Here is a 13372-nt window from a genome sequence, read left to right on the forward strand (position 1 = left end):
TGAAATTTTTGTTCAGAGTGCAATATCCAGCATCCCCAGAGACCTTTATTTATAGCCTAAGCAAACTCAACAGAGTTGCAGGAGGACAAATGAAACTGTAGGAGAAGCTGAAGTAATGAGTAATGATAACTCCAACAGGCTCTTTCCATCACAAATTACGTGAGCACATCAGGGTAGTAAATCTGCAGAAGACCTCTGACAGTTTTATCTCTGTGGAGCCCTGAAAGACCTTCTGGAATACACGTTGGAGAAAAGGTTTCATTTCATGGTTGCCTTTAGTAGATGTCTAGAACAGAAACAACTGCAGATCTGGAGAGTGTTCAGAATAATTACCATGGTCTGCATCTCATCTTCGTGTCTGTCCTCAGTGCTGCCACCTCAGAACGTGGTATTGCCATAAATGAAATATATTCATGTATGAAATATATTCAGGGACACAAAGTGTTTCTCAACTGCAAGAATACGATCAGAGTTCGTGTAACAAGCCTGTCCCTCTCATCCTGACTGTGAGCACAAGTAACTGCAGTCGGAAAAGAGATCCAGGACTTCTCCAGAGCTGATGGAGGAGGGACAAGCTCCTGTCATGTGTGATATTTAATGTACCAAAAGGCTCCCAGGATGATGTGAGTGATTTGCCTGTGTCTGTATGCAGCAGGAAGGCACCATCGAGATAACAGCAGCACAGATGCATGGAGAATATCCCAAATGCCAGCACATTCCCCACCCCGGGGCTGGGATCTCCTCTGGCCAGACCCGTTCCCTGCTCCCCCAGCTCTGGGTGTGGTGTGGGACCCAGCGATGCTCCTGGGCATGGCATGGCCTGAGCAGATGGGAACTGCACCCCGAGCTCCTGGGATGGGCCACTGAGTGGATTTAGGCAAGCCATGTCCTCTCCCAGTGCCTGGCTTTCCCGAGGAAATGCTGCTGCCTGTCCTCTAAATAAAACACCTTCAGCCATTCAGCTGAAAAGCAAGAAATCCAATATATCCAAACCATATCAGTACAAGCTGTGAGGCAAATATAACACAGTGACAGCCAAGCCTTCCCCCTTCCCACATGCACACAGACATCGATTCCCAGCCGCTCCATACAGGGCATTTTCTCCTGGTCATACTCACAATCGGCATTCCTGTGCTCCTGCTGGAGGGAATTTTTCACAGAGCCCTCTGTGCACATGAACAGTGCCAGCTCTGCTCGGCTGAGGCTGCCACAGAGAGAGCCCAGCACTGCTCACACACAGATGAGCACCGGGAGCTCCAGGGATGTGCCCGGCTCCTGGTGTCCTTCGGCCTGGAAACACGGAGCAGCTGGAAGGGCAAGCTGGGAGCTGTGGGGCTGCTCCTGCCGGCTGTGCCAGCAGGATTTTTGGGGTGGATGGACGGGTGGGTGGATGGATGGAGGGGTGATTCTCCTGCCGTGCTCTGCACGTCACTGTGAGCTCAGTGCTGCCGAGGAGGGCTGGCTTGCAGGGGGAATGCAAAGTGCTCCTTCCAGGAATGAAGGGAACTTCCAAGGAGGCTCTAATTGAGATTTTTTTTGTCACTTTTCTTGCTGGATTGTACCATAAGAAAGTTCCAAATGCCTGAAATGTAAACTGTTCCTCAAGCAAATAATTTAGAGGTGGTGATGGGAATTTTTCAGCAGAACAGATTTCCATTGATTTCGTTGAAGTATTTCCAAATTCTTTAAAATTATTTGTAATCCACACTTTCCATTGGAACCTGGAAAATTTGCCAAACTTTCTCTTGCTGTTACATGGCAGGAAGGAAGTTGTGATTAGATTCAGGGAAGTAAAGGCCCACCAGAAACAGCTCCATGACACAGTCATTCCTTGGAATTCTGGGTCAGTGTTCGGATTCCTCCTCTCCCGTCTCAACACTCCTCTGCTCACCCATATGGCCCTCATATTTCACTCCTTTCCCATGGTTTTCAAGAGATTCATCCATCAGTTTTCTCCTTTCCCTGCCTGTTCCTGGCTCTGTTCTTTGCTTTCAGGCAGGTCCCCAGCTGTAGATGCACCTTCCAGCAGGAGGATGAGATAAATGCCAGAATGAGTGGATATGGGATAGTTCAATGTTTAGGGATGAAAAGTAGGGCCTTGTTTTCCTTTTAGACTGAAGAAATCATAGAAAATGTTTTATGGAGTTTAAACAATACCGTGGCCATGGCATTGACCTCACTTGGCTTGATAGAAACAGAAAATACGAACTGGACATCCCCAAAATGGTCCTTTTCCTTTGTGCCCCCCCAAAAGATACATCCCATGCTGCTCTGGGCTGGTTTGGTGGCTGAGCCATCCCTCATGCCAAGGGGACCGCAGCTGATTGACCCCTCGAACTGCGGGGAAAGGCCAGCCAAAACTGAGAAGAAATTTCACAGGTTTGACCAGTGCTGCTGGGAGAGGTGCCTGCAAAAAAGCTTTTGGATTTCTAGTTCACAGGGCTGTGAGAGGGAAATGTTCTGATACAGAGCACTGGGATGGAGAAGATTTTGGCATCTGCACGGATCAGGACGTGATCCTCTGGAAGTGTCACCTCTGAGCTGTGCCCATTCCCATCACCTGCCTCTGGATGTCCTGGCCAGACCATGGGGTGACTCCACAGCTCCCAAGGGAAAAATCCAAGCCCTGGGCCTCTCTGGGAGTCTGGAGCTCACTGGTGCTGTGGCAGCCAACAAAACCAGGTGCCCTTGGGCTGAAATCATCAGGGCCTCACCACGTCGCAGAGCAGGAGCGCTGGTGCTCGAGGGAGGAGCTGTGGGGCCAGGGGCAGTCGGCACAAACGGAGGCTATTGAAGGGCTGGTGCCAGAGCCCCCTGCCAGTGTCATTCCATGCCTCTGTCCTTGTCACTTCTCAACTGGCTCTTGCCTCCTTTCCTAAAGCTTCCAACTCTGCTTGATGGAATTAGTGCAGGTTTACGACGCCCCTGAGGCTGGAGTTCTCCAGACGTTGTTTCACTGTGGGTTTTACCCACTCTGTGCTCTGGTGACTCCTGGGTTCTTCCTATGACTTCAGTCAAGGCCTGGCTGCCTCCAGCTGCTTTAACCCAGCCATGATTTATGTTTGATGAGGAGATTGAGGCTGCAACTCTCAGCTTGAGCCCTGCTATTCCTGCAGATTTCTGCTTCTGATTCATCGCTCTCCTCACTTCTTATTCCAACATTTATGGATTGAGTAATGGGCACGATGGGTTTTTACTGAGATGAGCTCTCAGCAGACTTACAGCACAGATTTTGACGGGGGGGTGGATGTTCTGAGTTACATCTAATAGCAATTTAATGAATATTTTATTAAAATAAACTTAGTTAGTGTTTTGTGGCTGCCTGGAGCAGTAACTGCCTACAAATCTGTGGTCAGGAAAGCTTCAAGCTCATGGCAAATTTCCTGTTCCTAGAGCAGGATCTTCTTTCTCAGCACCATAAGGCCACAGGGACACATATGCTACTAAATGCTCGTGCTACAAGTGAGAATAGAGCGCACGACTGTGAGGAAAAGCATTTGGTTTCTACTGTTGATCAGTGAAAATTCAGCACGAAGAAACCCTGTACTGGTGCCAAGACAGCGTCTGAGAGAAGTGGAAAAGTTTCCAAGCTTTGAGACTTTCAGAAAATTCCACAAATAAAACCCCACATTCCACTTTATTGAGGATGCAGGACTGCAGTTTGGGCAGAGGGGTGTTTTTCTTCCTGATGTCTCCAGTCCTGATTAAAGAAGCTTTCTTGCAAATTGATGTATTTTTAAAAGGTTTTCTTGCATCTCCCTGGTTTGCACACAAGGTTTGACATTAACAGGATGAAAAGCCCTTGCACCTTTCCACCTCCCAGGCTGGTCTGGTCTGGCTGTGTTACTGACAGTAAAAAACTCCACAAATTCCCTTTGAGTGACACTTTAAATTACCAGGAGAATATTGGCAGGGTGATAACTACAGACAAAAGTAGGGGTTCCAAGGAAGAGCGAATTAAGGAGGGCGAGGTGGGATGAGTTTTCCCTTTGATGGATCTGTGTCTCATCTGCAGTTCCAGCAGTCACAGTGGGAGTTTTCACTCTCTCATAATTGTGTGGCAGCAATCACATTTTCTTTTAGCACAAACCTTCATCTCCTTCAATTTTTCAAGTTATCTATGTTAAACTGAGGAAAAACAGGCTACTAATTATCAGGAAGGACTTGGAGTCAGGTCTAGGATCAAACCTGCAGCCTTATAAAGCTGTTTGCAGCTGTGAGGGAAGTCCCACATTTCTCTGTGCTCCAGTTTAGTGGATGTGAGGATTGTCACAGTCACAGAACCCTGGCAAAGGCTGTGGAGAGAAGCTCTGGGGTGTGAGAACCTCCTCATGTTCTGTGCTTACTCCAGCTCAAACAGAGGGAAGGGTCAGGGGTGACAGAAGGGAATGGGATTCTCCTCTCCAGGGAACGAGAGCCGGAGGAGAGGGCTCAGAGCAGCCCCACACTGCTGTTCCCACCGCAGTTTCACATCTTCAGAACATGGGAGAGCAGCATGGAGGGGATTTTAGCCAATGTTTGCACATGGAGCACAATGAAAATAGGAAATGAGGAAGTGGTGGCAAACCCTGGAAGGGAAGAGGGGCGCTTTGGAAGGCTACAAACCCTCCTGGCTCACTCCACAGCCCAGCAGCTGGGGATTAGGAAAGGTTTGCCTCAAATTCACTCTACCTGGGGAGGCAGCTGAGAGTCTGGCACCTGAGGCTGTGGTCAGGCTGGATTTGGGGCAGGGTGGATGGGCTCCCTCATGGGGAAGCACAAGTGTTGATTCCTTTTTAATTTCAGCATACTGTGTGTATTCCAAGTATTTTCCATGTTCCTGCTGAATGTTTGGAAGGCTGATTTCACTTTCTGCAGGAGCTGTGTTCCTGGACTGGGATATCCCTGGCTGAGGGATGCTGGAGGGCCTGATCAGGGGCTGCTGTGATGCTTCCTGCAGGCACCAGACACTGAGGGGCTTTGGGGAGGACAAACTTGCTGTGGGAGATTGAAAATATTCCTTGATAGCTTGGAAAACCAGCGATGTTATCAAGGAACTCCTACTGGGTGAGGGCTTTTTGACTAACTTGTTGCTCCTCTGCCACAATCTCCAAGTTAGGAACTGCTGGAGAGAAGGACAGCCTTGTTTTTTTTGGGAGAGCAAGTAGCAGGAAAATCATCTTAGCAGAACTTCCCTGGGTAAAGAATTTTATTTGAGTATATTTATTAAAGAAACCCTACCATAAAAATTAGCTATAATTTTGTCTAACATAAAGAAAGAAATGCCACCAACATCCCCCTTTCTGGAGGAGCCATCCATTGTATTTAATGGCAGAGCAGTTTTACATTCCAGCACAGGAATTTAATTACTATTTCCTTTTCTAATTAATTTCAATACCTTTAATTATAATTTCCTGCAACGGTCAATGCTTTGGACACTTCATATAATTATAAGGGATTGCGATGTGATTTTGCATGAATGAATATTCACTGGTTACAAGAATCTCAATCTCTCTTATTATTAAAATGTTCCACAATCAAATTCAGTGACAGCCTAAAGCTGGGTTGCAGAGCCATCATTTTTCAGGTGACTGAAGAAAGGAGAAGTTTGGATTGTTCTGCAGCTCCACCTCTGTTGCAGCAGGAGATGGACAGCTCAGGAGTCTGTTTTGCTCAGTGAAATGGAAAACATGAGAACAGTAACCCAGAAATTAATTAGAAATGGGCTGAGACCTAAGAATGAGCCTTGAATTTTAAACATATTGGATTGGAGGGAACGAGTAGCTCCTACTCATCTTCTGCGTTCAGATAAAGAGGGGGAGGGAAAAGGGCAGGGAGGGGCTGGAGTCTGAGTGTGGAGCAGCACTTGGCAGGAGGAGCTTGGCTCAGCCCCCCGGTGTTTATTTGTGAATAGAAGCAATAATTGATGTTTCTCCAGTTGCACAACTGCTCTGCATCTCTGTGTTATAAATTCAGGGCAGCAGAGCAAAGCTTTTGGTACTTACAGGTACATAAATCCACTTAGGATAATTCTTGAGATATGTTTTGCTGCTCTGCCTCTTGGTTCTAAGAAGTGACCTAAAGATGTATTAACAGGGAGCCCTGAAATGGCAAAGTGAGGCTGTGGCAGCCTCTGGAAGTTGCTGGGGTTTGTTTTGGTGTGTGGGGGTTTCATTTGTTTGTTTTGTTTTCGGGGGATGATCCACTGGTTAGGTTTGTTTATCTCAGTCCCCAGGCTCAGCTCTGTCCCCTGGGTGTTGCACCGTGCGTGGGTGAGGTCTTAAAAGCCCGAAAGAAGGAAAAAGAGGCTAAATCTGTCAAAGTGCAAAAAGAAGAACAGCAACACAGGGGAGAGCAGTGAAAACGGAGGTTCTCAGAGATTCCTTCTTAGGATTTTATGTTGGGAATGGTGCAAAGGTTGCTCCTCATCCTGACCTCCAGAAGGAGGGCTGGATGAGCAGGGCTGCAGTTTTCCTTATGGGAATCACGATCCCCCTCTCCCAAAGCACTTTGGCTTTTAGTGGTGGTTCCATGAACAAAGAGCTGCTCTGATTGGTGCAAACTGCGCCTGCAAATAGACCTGGCCTAAGTTAGACCTGGTTTTGTAAAAACGGGAGGTCTGCTATGAGAAAATGTTGATAAATCTGAATTTATTTCCTTGTCTAACAGTGATGACTTTCTAACAGCAGTAAGTGTTTGCTGCGTGGCTCTGGAGAGTTTCCCCAGTGGTTGTTTTTCACTCGGGAGCTCAGCTGACTCTGTACCAGATCCCACAGAGAACTTGTTGGCATCTTGTGCTCGAGTTTATGGCTCCCTCATGTCAGTCAGTCTCCAGTTTTTCCAAGTTTTAGTGGAATACCAACAAAATATGTCTGAAACCAAGTTTGGCATATGCAGTGAAAGGGTGTGAGAACAAGGTTATGTTTTCATGAGAACAAGTGTTCTCCTATGAAATAAATAATGAGGACAAACATTGCATTAAAAAAAGAGAAAATTTATTGAGCTGGAATTGTGATCAGTCCCAGGAAAAGCTCTTTTTTTTTCCTCTGTTTTTTAAAAAAATATTTAATTAATTGCTGGTAAATGACTACTTGAAAGCAGTACCCAAATGTATATCTGATTTCTTGCATGCAAGTATTGATTCAACATTTGTTGAGTCACATTTTGCACTTTGCTCAAAATAGATTTCAGGTTTATGTGGAAATTTACAGCCAATTTCCAGCCAGAATGGTTGTTCTTTCTTATAAAACATGCTGATTACAATTACAGACATGTATTTATACAGCCATGATCCACATTCTTCCTGATGAGCAGGGAGGTGAACATTCCATTCATGGAAACTCAATTATTTCCCCATTCCATTCTCAAGTGCTGGGCCACAAGAGTTTTCAGGAAGGAGCTCCCCATTCCTGCTGGAGCCCAGTTTCTGGGACAGGGAATGCTGGACCTTCCCTCATCGTGGGATGGTTCTGGCCCAGGAGGATCTGCCCTTCAGGGGGAAGTGCTGGAGCTTGTTGCAGTTCCAATTTTATGAACAGCAAATGCTGTTCTTATGCTCTGGTTTAAAGCAAAAAGGGAGAAAATGAGAGCCCAGTTCTGGTATCTCTGAAATGGGAGGGAGATTTCCTTTGGAGAGGTCGGCTCTGGGTTGTGTCACCTCAGGAGGTGTTTGGGATGCAGCATCCAAGGTGTCCTGTTGTCCCCTCTCTTTGGTCCCTGCAGAGGGATCTGAGGAGAGCCCTCGACAACCACTCAAGCAGAGGCTGTTCCAGAGAAGGGACCCACAGGGATCATCCAGTCCCACTCCCGTCCCTGCCCAGACCCCCCAACAACCCCACCCTGGGCATCCCTGGCAGCGCTGTCCAAACGCTCCTGGAGCTCTGGCAGCCTCGGGGCCGTGCCCATTCCCTGGGGAGCCTGGGCAGTGCCCAGCACCCTCTGGGGGAAGAACCTTTCCTGATATCCGACCTAAACCTCCCTGACCCAGCTCCAGCTGCTCCCTGGGCGCTGTCCCTGTCCCAGAGAGCGGAGATCGGAGCTGCCCTCGGGAGATGCTGTTCCCTCTCTCTGTAAACATCTCGTGCTCAGAGATTTGTAGCTCCAATGGGCAGATGCACAACTGGATCCTGGAATGCAGCTCCAGCCCAGCACTGGCCAGAGAAACTCCTCCTGTTTCAGCTCATCCCCTGAGCAATAGAATCCTTGATTTACAGCTCTGAGGAGGAAACAGAGCACACTCTGGCTTGGTGGAAGCATCTGTGGGACTGGTTTAACGTGAGGAGGGTTTATGGAGCCTGTTCACGCTTCTGGCTCCTCCCAGCCACCCTCTGGCTCTTGGAGAGGCAGAAATTTGGCACGAACCCTCCTGATGCACTGCAAAACCACTCTGGGCAGGAAATTTCCTTCACCTCAGAGGGTGACAGGGGTTTTAGCGCCAGCTCTCCTTGTGGAAGGATATGAGCAGTTGTTTACAAGCTGGAGCATCAGAAAGCACCAGCACAAACCTGGAGATTTAACAGCAGAAGAGAAATTTGAAGCTGTTAAGGAAGAAAATCTGCTCTGGCCAAGCTGAAATCCTGTACTGAACTCGAGTTGGCTCCACACTGCAGCCCTGGCACGGGGAAGTGCTGTAATTGCACCCTGCAGTCAGTGAAAGGCCATCTCAGCACTGAAGCAAGCTGATCATTTGCTTTTGCAGAAAAATATAGATATTTTGGCCAAATTAAGATTTTTCTCATCATTCATGAATTTACAGTGTTTGAGCAAAGGGATGGAATGTCCTGCAATTCTGACAAGGATACAGTTTCATAAGTAACCCTCTTGATGTGGATGAAGTGAACATTTTTGGAGGTTTAGGCAGGGTTTGGGGTTTGGGGAATTTATTTGCTGGTTTTAAGGCAACCAGGTCTTTTATTTTCCCTCTTACCCATGGGTGGAATATTTCTGTTGGCTTCTCTGCTCTTTCCCCTTTCCACAATGAGGACCTTTGGCTGCAGGTGAGGACTTCTAAAAATGAGTAGGATTTAATTGCAGTAAGATAATGAATTGATAATGAAATGGGGAATATTCCATGAGCTGTAATTATGATTTATAATAACTCAGCATCTTTGTGCTGTCAATCTCTATCTCCAACACACACACAAATCTACCATGGATGAAGGAGACTGAGAGGGTTCTTTAGCACACAGACACTTTTTTCTGTTAAGGAATTGCCAATCTCAGAGGCACAGAGACAAACCAAAGATTTGCAGTGGAGGAGCTGCAGTGAACTGAAATGCCTCTGTTCTGTTCCTGTTGTTGTGCTCTTCTGCCTTCCCCATCCCTCCCAACTGTCTCCAGCTACACTTTTCAGTTCTTTTTTCCAGTCTTTGATTGGTTTTTTGGATTGTTTGAGGGGATTATTTGAATTTTCTTTTTGGCATGTGTTGCTTTTGCTTCTCAGTTAGGTTTATCTGACTGTTTTGGCTGGTAAGACACTGCTGTTTTCTCCCCAGATATTTTTACAGTGTCTGCCTCAAAAGAAATGCTCTGGGTCTCTGCATCAGGAGCTTTCTCAGATCCTTTTAGTGACAGAATTCTGCACATCAACAATTTTTGAATGGCCACGTGACCATCCCAGGAGAGCTAAACAGAACAAAATGTCTTAGTGAAAAGAATTTTTTGGAATTTAATCACCAGCTGCACACTGTAGATCAGTGAGGGGCATGTTCTTTTAAAGCATAAAACTTTAAAAGCCAAAGAGTGGCTCTGCTTCCAACTGCAGGAATCAGTCTGGAATTAGTGGACAGTGGCTGCCTGGTGTCCCACTAGTTTTTCCAGAGGGAATGTTCATCAAAAGGCAAAGCACAGTTCAGGGGCTGAGCACTAAACAACAAGAAACAGGAAATGAAATGATAAGTTTAAAAAACAAAACATCAAGATCAAAAGAATCAAAGAGCCCAAGCAATTTAGAAGAAGTGTCTGTGTGCAGATTGTCTGGGAGCAGCAGAGTTTCTAGAGGAGCACTTTACACTTACTGAACAATGCAAATGGAGAACAGAGAATATTGCAGCTCAGGGCCACAGGGAGCTGTTAAATATTGGCAGGTAAAGCCACCCAGTGGCTTCTGGCTGAGCAGAAAGCTTTTGGTGTAGGAGGTGTTTGGGATGGAGCTGCTGGCACAGGGACAGCAGGGATTCACTTCAGCCAGGGCTGGCGAGACAAGAAAACCTCCCCAGCTCGGTTCTGACCGAGCCAAGGGGGATCTGTCCCTGCTCCTCTCCCTGTGTGCCATCCCCATCATCCCTCCCAGCTGTCTCCAGTGACACTTTGCAGTCCTTTTTTCCAGTCTTTGGGGTTTTTTGATTGTTTGAGGGGATTATTTGAATTTTTTTTCGGATAGGTGTCATAGAAAGCTGCCCTCTCGCTCTTTGTTTCTGGTCCAGTTGTACTAAGAATTGGTGGAAATAAGGAACTGTGGAGCTGTGCAGGAGCTAAAGATGTGCTGATAGTGGTGCTGGGACTGGGAAGAGTCTTCCTCTGCCTGTCCTGCTCCTGATATTCCTTTTTCACGCATGTGCCACAGGCTGGTGCTGGGAGATGCTTTGATCTGGCTCATTATGGCCAGTCCCTCTGGAGAAGTCCCCTGTGTCCCTGTCATGGGTTTGTTTTGTGGCCCTGGACACATCCCAGGAGCAGGGTGAGTGCCAAGGCCAGGGGAGGGTAGAGGGAGAGGGTTGGGATCAGGAGCTGCAGGGGGAGAGGGAAAGGTTGGGATCAGGAGCTGCAGGGAGAGAGGGGAAAGGTTGGGATCAGGAGCTGCAGGGGGAGAGGGAAAGGTTGGGATCAGGAGCTGCAGGGGGAGAGGGAAAGGTTGGGATCAGGAGCTGCAGGGGGAGAGGGAAAGGTTGGGATCAGGAGCTGCAGGGGGAGAGGGAAAGGTTGGGATCAGGAGCTGCAGGGGGAGAGTGAAGGCCCTTGGCAGAGCTGCCCTGGGGCGGGGCTGGGGCAGAGCCCCACTATGGCCCTTGGCTGCTGCTTCCAGAGAAACAAATCCTAAAAAATAGGAACAAATTGAGCAATGTCCTCATGTCCCTCAAAATGAGGAGGATTAACCAAAAGTGTCTGAAATCTCACGATTTCTTCAGATAAATCCTAAGCTTTCGGAGCTTGTATTTAAAGTCATGAGGTCCCCACTTACACACAGTTCCAAGAACTCCTAACGCATTTTTCCAACCCAAATCCCTTTTTTGGCATTGCCCCTCTAATTCCTTGACAACAGGAATGACAACAGTGTCATTGGGAGTGAGTGACAGCGGGACACAGGGAAGAAGGGAGGAAATATTTTGGTGTCGCTGGCATGGAGCAGAGACAAGATGGGCTTTGAGTGAAGCAGCTTCAGAGGAGCTGCCTGAGCCCGTGAGTCCCAGCCACCTCCTGCAAGGCTCTGTTTACAGCATAAATTGGTTTTTTAAGTGATGCCAATTGCTTTGGAAGGGCTGCTACCTCACACTGTGCAAAAACCCCCACCAGCCCTCCCTGACAGCTTCTCCTCTTCCATCCCAAGCACACATCCTGCCCTGGAATTCCCTGGGCCTGGTGGATGCTGTTCTATCCCCAGGGTCACTGTGTGCTTTGGGGTCTGTCAGAGGCACAGAGTCCTTAAGGAAAGGATATTTCTGTACATTGAGAAGGGTGATGAACATTGGGCATTCCTGTTTAGCAGGGGGATTTATGTCCTGGCTGCTGTGTGGGAATTCTAGGGACCAATGAATTCATCCAGTGCCTCGTGGTGCCCTGGCTGTCACATCAGCTGCTTTTGTGGTAACTCAGCAGTGCTGAACCTCCTTGGTGCTCTCTGCTTGCAGAAATGTGGAATTCAAGCAGGTCAAAACGTGAATTTTTCATGTAGCTCAGCTGTTTTAGTGGGATCTCACTTGTGGTTAATGGTTCAGAGGTCCTGGAGAGACTCCCTGTCCTGCCAGGGCTCCAGGAGCTCCATCTCCAGCGCAGACACAAAGCTCCTGTCCAGGGATGGTGCCTACAGAGGAACTGATCTGATCCAGTGCAACAAAACTGAGCTGGATTTGGAAACTCCCCCTTTCCCAGTCAGTGCAGTGCCCCCCAGCTGGAAATTTCCAGACCCAAAGATGCACAGAGGGTTGATTTTTTTTGCTCAAATACACAGAATTATGTACCCAGTGCCAAAAGCCAGCCCGGAAATTGTGATTTATTATGTGTTTTCCAGGTTAAATCCAGAAAGGATAATGCTGGTTGATGTCAGATCATGCGGGGTGTAAACACAGAGATTTCTCTCTGAGGCTGCACTTGTTTGCTATCATTGAGCAGCAGTTTTCACCCTACCAAGCAGAGGAGATAAAGTAAAAAACCACCATTTCCAGCTTGCAAAAGCCCAGCCTATGTGGAATCAGCTCAATTATTTCAGCTCAGTCTGCAGGAAAAGCAGTTCCTATCTCAGAATTACAATGACACGGGAACGTGAACTGCAGTTTCTCTCCTTATTAATGCAATATAACAACAAAATACAACAACGACCATGCACCAGTTTCTAGGGCTATGAAATAACTCCTGGCATGATGGATCTTCAAACCTTATCTGGCTTTATTTCCTTATTTTAATACGGTGCCTTGAACTGGAAGTTTGTGAGATTGATCTTATTTGAGAGTGATAATACAGCAGATTGTCACAGGGGGAAATGCTTCTCATAACTTGTGACTAACTGGTTCCCAAAATCCAGGGACATTTTGTGCTAATTACTGAGTATTTACATCAACAATGCCAAACCCAGGCACTGAAAAATGAGTTCAGAACCCAGAAAATTCACAAAATGAACTCAAGCCACGAAATAAAAAAATCCCCAATGGAGGATCTTTTTTGCTTTGACTTTTTTGGAGCTTTGGGGTGAAAGGCTCCTCGTGTTTTCAAACCTTTCACCACAAATGTGACCTCGAAACTTTGCTTTCCACTGCTGCTGGGTTTCTGGTGAGATCACCCAGGGGGGGCCTCAGGAGCCGTGGAATTTGTGAGGAATGACTGGATTGGGCTCCCCAGCAAAGGAATGTCCCCCAATAATCCCAATTCTGTGATCCCCCATTAATCCCAGGACCAGCTGTGTCAGTAACACCCAGAGCCCAGTTCTGGGGTTTTTTGTTGCCTTTTAAACATTTTGGGGCCAGAGTAAAAAGGAGGTGGGATGGGGGGTGTCCAGGCAGGAATATGGATGTAAAGATAATGGAAAATCATCCTGGAGTACCTGGCCAGGTCTGGGAATGTCAGTTGGGCTGGAGATGTCGTGAGCAATCATGGTGTGCCCTCAATCCCCACATCCCCCTGATCCTGAGGGATCCAGATCCATTAAACCCGCTCTGAAATTCCATTTGCATCCCTCAAACTT

The sequence above is a fragment of the Corvus cornix genome, chromosome 13, assembly GCF_000738735.6.
Source record: "Corvus cornix cornix isolate S_Up_H32 chromosome 13, ASM73873v5, whole genome shotgun sequence".
Classification (NCBI taxonomy): Eukaryota; Metazoa; Chordata; class Aves; order Passeriformes; family Corvidae; genus Corvus; species Corvus cornix.